Source organism: Silene latifolia, chromosome X (assembly GCF_048544455.1).
Source record: "Silene latifolia isolate original U9 population chromosome X, ASM4854445v1, whole genome shotgun sequence".
NCBI lineage: Eukaryota > Viridiplantae > Streptophyta > Magnoliopsida > Caryophyllales > Caryophyllaceae > Silene > Silene latifolia.
Window position 1 is genome coordinate 16,624,380 of NC_133537.1, and position 10,348 is coordinate 16,634,727.

The window sequence follows — 10,348 nt, forward strand, 5'->3', positions numbered from 1 at the left end:
CCGCCGCTTGTGCTTCCTTTTCTAGCTTTTGTTGTATTTTTATTTCATGTGTGTACAATTGTACATATAACACATTTTATTTAACGTAAAAAACGATCCGCATCTTTTAGGAGGGAAGGGCAAGACAAAGACCTGAACTTTGCATTTTTTTTCCAATTAAGAACCCAAATATTTAAATTTTACGATTAAGGGATTCAGACTAACACCGTTAACTTACTTTGCTAGGCCCAAAAAAACTTAGAAACTAAAACCCACATGTCTTATCTCCCTATGTGGATTGTATCTGGCCGTCACAAGCTTGCAACGGATATACCCGTCACAAATGAGAATTTGTGAATGAACAATAATGAAATCGGATGATCAAATAACTCATTAGAGACATGCCTAATATAGAAACATAAACAAATGAATGAGACACCATAAAATGAAAATGGTAAGCAAATGACCGAGACGGAGGAGTATTTGTTTATCTTTGATTTCGACACAAAGATCGAGGAGAGAGGAGAAGAACATTTGTGATATTGTTATTGAATGACAAGTGAACATAGATTATGTAGACGATCAAATTATCATTTAAAAATATTTATATCTATGACACGGCTATCGTAACCCTATCAAAGATAAAACCTAACGGTCTCAACTAAAATGTAGCAGAGGCAGTCGAGTATCGAATCCACATGGAGGTAATGTAATTAACAGTTGCCTAATTCTAGTCCTAAAGTAACAATGGGGGGTTTTGTTGAATTGATTTCTAAACTACGAGATTTTAAGGAAAAAGAAATGAAAACAAAAGCAATAAGGGCAGAAAATCGGTTTAGACTATCAAGAAGAGAGGGACATGTCGGGATTTCGGTTCACTACGGTAGTCCAATAACTCAACTGTAAATGACTCAGACGAACTAATGTGAGACGGATGTTGAAAAGTCCTTTCGGTCCACTTTCTATCCTAAAATACCACTAACTTAACTTTCGTCCTCATTAGGGTAGTCTACTGTTCATACAGGCCTATTTAGTCCAATCTTTCGATCCAGGATTAATTTTAGCCAGATTAAAGGGTGACATAGAAGCGTGCACTCAACTAGGTCGGATAAATACAGTTAAATTGCTATGGTGAGTGGTCTCACAATTAATTCATCTAATTCATTTACTACGTCGTCATATTTCTACCATGATTCCCTAATCCCAACATGAAAAGGATTTAGTTACTCATATCGCTAATTAAACTAACAGCAATTAAATTTCCAGCAGAAAACATAATGAAATAACAATAGATCGCAATAAGGAAAATTAGGGCAAGGAGGTAAATGCAACGAAACAAGTAATAAAAGCAAACAAATGATTAATTATTATTAAAGGGAGAGAAGGAATTACAATCCGAGCGAATCCGGCGTAAAGAACACAAATTCCAAGTGAAACAATCCCGAAATAAAGTAATGTGAGAGAAGGATGAAGCAACGTAATAATGTTAACAGTAGAGAGTTTGGTAGATGAAAGATATCCTAATTAACCTAGTAAAGCGTGCTTAAATAGCAAACAAAATAAGTTTAGCGAAAATAAACAACTCACGGGCTGTTTAAAGCCCAAAACCAACGAAACCACTCGATCGAGTGGTTTAAGACCACTCGATCGACCAACTCTTCAAGAATTTCTACTCGATCGATCGAAAGTCGCTCGATCGAGTAACGTGTCTTTGTGCAGCTTAAGGATCGAGTGAAAAACCACTCGATCGACCATCAGAAGACGTGAAAACCACTCGATCGAGTGGTAAAACTCCTCGATCGAGCACTTCATCTTCATTTCAGCTCAAGTCCGCGTCTAAGTGCCTCGTATGCGTGCCACGACGCTTCCAAACACAGTATCTCACTCAGGAAAATCCCATCTCCTCTAAATGCATGCAAAAAGGACGAAAAAGGGTACGATTCCACTACTTTCGCGTTCATTTCTACAAAATGGACAAAACGAACCAAAGTAGCCAATTCGGGGCAAAATACCATAAAAACAATATGAAAATGCATAGAAATACGTGCTGAAATAGGCTAAAAAGACTATACATTAGGCACGTATCAAATCTCCCCAAACCGAACCTTTACTCGTCCTCGAGTAAACTCAAAACTATACACTAATGGAACGGAATTGATAACTCAGAGCTAGCTTAACTTGTCTACTTGAACCAATTTAATGCAACAAAAATTAACAGTTAAAGCTAAGCAGTCAATACGCAAACGAATTATAAGCTGTTCAGAAATATAGCCAACCTTTCGACCTTGCAAGACCAACAAAATCGGACTCTCTCGTGGTCACTCTTCTCTCATGAAGCAAAAGGGTGAATGTTATATGTAAAAGAGAAAAGGAAAGACAGTCACTCACCTAACTGCGACCTACATAGCATGCATGCAACAAAAATGAAAGACAATTCAAGTACTAATGCACACATTCCAACCAATAATGCCCGTCACAGCCGAGGGTTTGCAAATGATTTGGAAAAAGTAAGGTTCAGGTGAGAAAAGGCAAAACATGTTATGGAAATGTGGAGGTAAAAGCGTCAAGTTAGTTCCTAACAGGACCATATAAGACCATCCGAATCTCAACTGACTGAAGAAATAAGTACAAGTGCCCTTCAATTGGCACACAACTCAGTAGACTCAAACACAATCTCCTCAAAAAATATGGAATAGAACGGAGGAGTCAGACGGTCACAAACTTCCTTTTTTAAACACCGTCTGAAATAACTAACTGAAACAAAACAACAACTTTTCGATTGTACATCTTCGAACATCTTCTCAACTCAGACAAGAGGAGCACGTCTGTTTCCTCCATTTTCACATCCTCTCTTTTTTTTTTCTTTTCTTACACGTTCCAGCCTTCTTTTCTTTTTCATTTTTTTCATTTTTTTTTCTTTCACGTTTTCTCTTTTTTTTTTCAATACTTTTTTTCTTTTCTTTCTCCTTCTCCTCAACTTTCCAACAACTCCATACAAAAGGGATACGGCCAAACTGCAGACGAAAACTCATACCACAAAAGAACATACTAAACTAGCTTGACTAGGCAGGCTTAATTTGGAATGTAGTTAATGGGTCAAAAAGGCAAGTTTTGGCTAATTTGGAGCTAAATGGGTGAAAAGTATAAGGAAAGGGGAATTTGCAAACACCTCCCTGCATGTGACACCAACCACAAACCCGAATATGTGCATTTAACAAGAAATTGAATGTCATGAATGTGCAAAATGATGAACATGCTATGCAAGGAGTACTACTCTCAATTCCTAATGAACTGGTCATGAATGTCACCAGTTATGGCTCTAAAACTCAGAATTTTTAAGTAGTTTGCCAATTTATCGGTCAAGTCTAAACAAATCGGACTATATTTGAACAGAAATTCGTAGACTATGCGTATGACAAAGCTAATAACTATCAATAAAGGTGCAAGGCTCAAGCAAAAAGACAAGTTATAGTGCATTGTCATCATGAGAATCTACCGTTCCGACTCAACCTATATGCAGAAATAAACGTGAATATTTTTTTTGAATTTTTGAAATTTTTCAATTTTTTTGGATTTTTCAATGAAATAAAACAATGCAAGGCTGAAAAATAAACGTGGATGCAAAACAAATGCAGATGCAGACTCAAAAGGATGCAATACCCTCCCCAAACCAAAATGGACAACGCCCTCGTTGTCCTCCAGCATACACCAGCAGATATATACAGGGGAACGGGAATATACAACCAACAAAATAAAAATAATAAAATAAAGGAGACAAAATAAAAGAGTAAGAGATACATACAAAATACGAACTTCCCCAAACCAGCCAGAAAACTGGGGAAGTGAGTAGACCAGTAGCTACTCGTCGTCGTCGTCGTCTCCATCCACCTTGTACTCCGGGTCCTCCTCCTCCTCTCGCCTCCTCCGCTCCTTAGCGCGAGCTCTCTCCACTGCAACCTCGGGGTCCTCGTCCTCCTCCTCCTCCTCCTCTGACGCCGGGTACCCCTCAGCTGGGTACTGGAAGAAGGAAGGGTGTGGCCAACCCTCCGGTATCGGTATGTGTCGCCGCAAGTGGTACTCGTACAGAGGGTGTAAGGCAAGAGTCATGTCCCTCTCCATACGAGCCTGATGCTCTGCAAGCTCGATCAACAAACCGTAAACCGCGTCCCCTTGGTCCTGGACCACGGGCGCTACAAAGGGAGGAGGTGGTCTAAAAGTAGCCGGGAAGACTGGCTCAGTCTGTGTCTGGTCAGTGGTAGGTGGAGCAGGAGTAGGAGTGGTAGTAGTAGTGGGAGTAGGGGTCGGATCGGGAGTAGCCGTGGAAAGCTGGGTACTCCCTGAAGGTGTGAACCCCTCTCCAGTCTCAAGTCGCCGCTTCTTAGCGGCGGGTGCAACAGGAGGTGGACGAGACTGAAGTGGAAGGTGAAGTAGAGGCAAAGCAGGCAGACGGTGGCCCTTTACCACAAAGAGGTAAGGGCTCAAGACGGGGAGATCACAAGGTAAGTCAACAGACAAGGAGCCGTCAATCTTCCAAGTCCGGTGGTCTGGGGTCAGCCAATACTGAGCGAGCATGGCGTCCAGACTCAGTAACCTCTCTCCCGAGAGGTACTGCAAGTCACGTGGCCAGGTGGGGAAAAGGCGGTGGGCAAGAATGGTGGCTATGCCACCGCAGGCAATGGTTCCCGCCTCCTTCTTCCCCTGGTCATGGAGGTACTGGGTGGTCAAGTAGGCTATGTTGAAGGTAAAAGGACCCTCACAGTCGACGTTCAGATAACTGCCCAGGATGGAAAGCTCGGTGTTGGTAATGTTGTTCGGCTCCTTTCGGCCGAAAATAGAGCTCCCCATCAGTCTAAGAAAACAACGGACGGGGGGATGGTGGACCTGGTGGAGCTTTCGCTCCTGGAAACGGGTCTGGGCCAGGCACCGCCAAACCTGATGGTAAACCTTCCTCGAGTCTGATGTCACACCCGAGGAGGTAAGGTCAAGCAACCTACCAAACTCCGCTAGAGGCATCGGAAAAGTCCGGTTAAACAACCTAGGAAGGAGATCGAAAGACTGTCGGGGTCGATCTTATGTGCATACGGGGAGAAGGTAAAAGAGCCGAGAAACTCAAGACTCAGCTCTAAGAAGGTGTGGCCTCTCATAGTAATGAGCCCAGGCATCCCCGTGACCCGTAGTAAAGTACAGACTGACTCGTAAATACCGAGTTTATCTAATGCCGATTTATCCAAAAATCGGGAAGGCACATGTATACACTTCAGCAAGTTATTAAATTTATCACGGTGTAAAGCATTAACAAAGAGTACCTGTGGATAATCGGGTGAGAATCGAGGGAAGTGTCCCTCGAATCAGAATCGTCCCAGTAGAAGCGGGGAGCAAAGAAATGTAGAAGTGCTAGGGGCGGAAGTAGAGGTAGAAGGAGCTGGCGTAGCTCGAGACTGTCTACGACCCCGGCCTCTGGAACGCAAGGCAGCAGCTTGCTCTCGGACGGTGTAAGGAACCGGGCGACTACAAGGCGGCTGCAGAACCGCAGTGAGTCCGCCACAGTGCGAAGTAGAGGCGGTGTACACGTAGTGGCCGCTCTTTGTGGTCACCATCGAAGAGGTACTAGCAAAGCGGTGCTAGGCTGTGGTGGTGACCGTAGTGGAAGTGGCGCCTGGCGGGCTTCCGGCTAAGCTAGCCGGAGCAAAGACCGTCCCCGCATCTCGAAACAAGGAAAAGCGGGAGGTGCGGTGGTGACTAGGGGCGGGGGTAGTGGCAACAACAGGGCCACTAACTCCCTCAAGGACGGGCTGGAGGACGAACTAGTAGATGGTAAAGAACTAGAATCCATCCTGCAAACATAGGGTAAGGGATATGAGAGGAAAACAATGGTTAACAGAGGCTAAGACAACAGAAAATCAGCATGTGAAACCATAAACACTCCCCTACCAGTCGAAAATTTCGACCTACAGCATACAATTTCCAACAATTCCTCAGAAATTTCGAATCAGCATGTAAGCAGCAGTAGGGGACGGGGTAGTAGTTAACAACAGTAGCTAGCAAGCAATGACTGAGGTTAATTAAAGCATGAAAACATGTGAACCCGTCTGACAGTCGAGAATTTCGACTGAGAAGCCCTAATTGCGAAACTTCGCACAAGACTCGAATTAAACATGCTAAGCATTGACAGGGGTTGATAACAGTCTAAAACAACAGCAAATTAGTGATAATGAAGCTAATTTAGACAGATTACAACAGCAATCACCCAAGTGACAGTCGAAAATTTCGACTGTCCTGAACCCATATCGCAAAAGTCATGTAAAATTCGATTTAAGCATGCAAAACAGCGAGGAAGGGGAAATATGATCATCAAGTAAGCTAAGCAAGGGTAATAAACACAGACAAGTCGAAAAGAATTCGACTAAACATGGATATTCAAACCCTAAATCGATTTTCCTCATAAAATTCCAATTAATCGAAATCAAAAAACAAAGAAGGTGAAGGAAATGCTTACTTGATGAGATTGATCCTACAATTGCAAATAATTCTCAAATAAACAAGCAACAATGGCGGATTTTAAGTCGAAAAACTCGAAAACCCGAAAACCCTTTTAAAACCGCGAAAATGAACACAAATAAGGGTGAATGTAAGGGGCTTTTGAAGATTAATATGCGAACAATGAAATGTAGGAGGCGGATTTGGTGATTTGAGCAAGAAAATGGGGATTTGGGGGAGTTTAAATCGCAATTAGGGTTTTGCTAGACGAAAATTAGGATGAAATAAAAGTTAGAACAAAAACGTAAGAGTTTAAGGCGAAAACTCCCTGTACACTGCTCATTTCACTCGATCGAGTGGTTTTAAACCACTCGATCGAGCACTTTTATGGTCCAGCTGCTTGGTCGAGTAAAATTTTACTCGATCGACCAATCCTTCTTTTTGCTTTACTCGATCGACTTGTAAAACTGCTCGATCGACCATATGTTTACTCGATCGAGTACAAAAAGTACTCGATCGAGCTCTTTTCTCGTGTAAGCTCTTTAATTTTCGTCATTTCCTCCTCGGGATGCGTGAAACTTCCCCAAACCTGCACAAAAACACATGCAAAAATTTCCCAATATACCAAATACGCATAAGAACAGTCTATAGTCTTACGTCTATGCTAAAAACTGTCTAAAACTAATTGTCCTAATTAAAATGCAATAAAACAAATTCAAAAGAAATTCAAAAATTATCTATTACAAAGTGTTACACGGGGCATTTTCCCGTTTAATTCCCATCAAATTTCAGTAGCCCCTTGGTGGGCTTCTGACTGGAGGACGTCACCTCAGCAACATTGACTGTCCTCTTCAACTTCCATGAGCATGAGTAATCACTTGAAACGGTAGGAGGGGAGTAGTTCACATCCACATAAGCGTGAACCTTCCTCGTCCTTGCTCCTTTATCACCAGCTTTAGCGTCAACATCTCCAGTTTGATTGATAATGATTGCACCATGTCCTTTGTGACTTCCCCTTTGCTTTCATCTGTACCTACAGCAAGGAAAACAGACGAACTTTCCTCCTTTTTGCTCTCAGTCTGAGGCGGAGGGTTAACAATAGCGGCACAATTCTCCAAATTTTCATTTGGAGTGTCAATACTAGGATCAATAAAAGAGAGAGCATTGCAAGGCTGGGCTTGCATGGGAGCTCTCCGGAACTTAGACTGATGAAAAATCGGCTCCTCATCCCCTACCCGAAAGGTCAAAGTCTTCCCGACGTCTATTCTTGCACGGGCGGTGGACAAAAATGGTCTCCCTAAAATAATAGGGGTGTGTGCATCTTCGGGGATGTCTAAGACAACAAAATCGACGGGAATAAAGAACTTCCCGATCTGAACAGGTACGTCTTCTACTACACCTAGTGGCCGTGATAAACTACGGTCGGCCATCTGGACAGTCATGTTGGTACAACTCAGCTTTGTCAAACCAAATCTCTTAGCCAGAGACAAAGGTAAGATACTCACGCTAGCGCCTAAATCGCATAGCGCATTATCAATCAAATGCATACCGATATGACACGGAATTGAAAAACTACCCGGGTCTGATTGCTTAGGGGGTAACTTATTTTGAAATAGGGTGACCCCACCTCGAGTCAAAGCTACGGTCTCACTTGTCATTAATAGTCCTCTTACGCGCTAAAATTTCTTTCATAAACTTTAAATAAGAGGGTACCTTAGTCAAGCAATTCGATGAACGACACGGTGACTTCCAAGCTCTTCAAAAGTTCGACAAATTTGCCGAATTGTTGATTAGCTTTAGTATTTTGCAGCCGCCTCGGGAAGGGAACCGTGATAGGTATCTCAAGTCCCTTATTTCTCGCTTTCAATGTATCTTAAGCGCAAGTTCTCGTATCCTTTGGACGCTTCTTACCTCTCGAACGAGGTCTTTAGGTGATTTCTCGCTTAAACGAGCACTAGCAGGCTCTCGAATAAGCTTCCCGTCATCAATACTATTCGATCGACCAATTTGCTCACTCGATCGAAAGCGGTTTCTTCATCAATATCGATCGATCGAGTACAATTTCCACTCGATCGACCAACTCCACTTTCTGCTTCACTCGATCGAGTAGATAAACTACTCGATCGACCAACCTGTTCTTCCTGTTCACTCGATCGAGTGGAAAAACCACTCGATCGAGGGCTTTCATCTTCAGTTCTACTCGATCGAACACCGATTTCACCGATCGAGTAATTCCTTTGTCGTGAGCCCTTTTCTCTTAACAACACTTGTTTATCACCGATTCTGACTTCCTCGGTCCGATTTCGACACTTTAGGACCCTCATAAGAAAGACCGCTTCTCAATTCTATCAGATTTACCGTCTCATGTGGATTCTTCTCATTTTGAGTCGGTAAATGACCCGCTTTCTCGTGGGTGATTCGCGGCCAATTGGGCAACTTGAGTTTCAAGTGCCTTAATAGACGCGTCCTTCGTTGATCACTCAACAGAATCGCTTTGTAATGGATTACAACATAGACTTTATCTCTCCTATTTCATTCACCCCACCGGAAGATGATGCACCATGGTTAGGAGGATTGAAAGAAGGAGGCTTCTGAAAGCCTTGTTGATTCTTGTGTGGAGGAATATACGGCTGCTGGCGATTCGGAGGAGCAGTGGGATTGAGCACATTCGACTCGCACCTCAAATTGGGATGGACGTTCGGCTCGTAATAAGTGTTGTTCTGCCTGTAATGTTGAAAGCCAAGACAAGACTCATAGGAGTTGGGACAATGATCCGAGACATGCCCCTCTCCTCCACATCTTCTACAGACGAAAGGACCGTCGACACAAAGATTCACCGATACATCCCTCCTTTGGAAGCTCCTCCCAACTCATATTTATCAAATCTTGCGGTGAGAGCTTCAAGTGCGGCCTCTGAGAAGAAGATTCGACTCTTCTTTGATTGCCTCTGGAGTTCCCATATTCAGCCTTATGGGTGGCCAAATCATCAATGATCTTCCACCCCTTAGTCTCTCCCATGTTCTCAGCAAATCGGCCATTGGCAGCAGCATCCAAAATAGCTCTCTGATCGTCGTACAACCCATTATAGAACTGATTGCAAAGACTCCACTTTTTGAACCCATGGTGCGGAATGGTTCGCACCAGCTTCTTGAAACGGACCCATACTTCATGAAAGTTCTCATCAGGCCCCTGTTTAAAGCTCGTGATTTGAGCTCTAATGGCAATAGTCTTCGATGCAGAAAAGTACTTCTTGTAAAATGCTAAAGCCAGTGAATTCCAGTCAGTTATACCGTGAGCAGCCCGGTCCAAATCCCTATACCACTCCCTTGCAGCATCGCGGAGTGAGAAAATAAACATGGTTTCTTTTATCTGATCCGGTGTCACTCTAGTTGGTGGGGGTATGGAGCAGCAATAATCGATAAAGGTCTCCATGTGCTTAGCTGCATCTTCATTTGCAGCTCCCCCGAACTGGTTCCTTTCAACCAAGTTGATATAAGAAGGCTTTGGTTCAAATTTTCTTGCCTCCCCTGGTAATACAAATCCCTTATAGAGATTCGCAGCCGTCGGTTCAGAGTGACTGGCAATGGTTGCTTCTTCGGCCATTTCTAGAAAGTCCGGAGAAATGACTGTTTCAGCTGATGAATTGGAAACTGGAGATGAAGGTGGATCTTCCTCGAACAGCTCGTTCTCGTAAAAGCTTGACAGAGTACTCAGCTCTTCCTCTGTCGGTAATACCCTTTGTGATCGTCTCAACTCGCGCAAAGATTTCTCAAGCTCAGGATTATAAGGCAATAATTCACCACCCTGTGACCTGCACTACAAAAAAAAACGTCTCGATGCGACGGACACGCTGCGACGGAATAATAATCCGTAGCAAATTTAAACCTGCGAC

The 10,348-nt window shown here is 43.2% G+C and overlaps 1 non-coding gene across 1 annotated transcript; it reads left to right on the plus strand.

Annotated features, from left to right (window-relative positions):
• The first annotated feature begins 9,571 nt into the window (after positions 1 to 9,571).
• LOC141625689 (small nucleolar RNA R71) lies at positions 9,572 to 9,678 on the plus strand. Its single transcript, XR_012535455.1, has one exon. It is a non-coding gene; the product is annotated as a small nucleolar RNA R71 (small nucleolar RNA).
• The last annotated feature ends 670 nt before the right edge of the window (positions 9,679 to 10,348 follow it).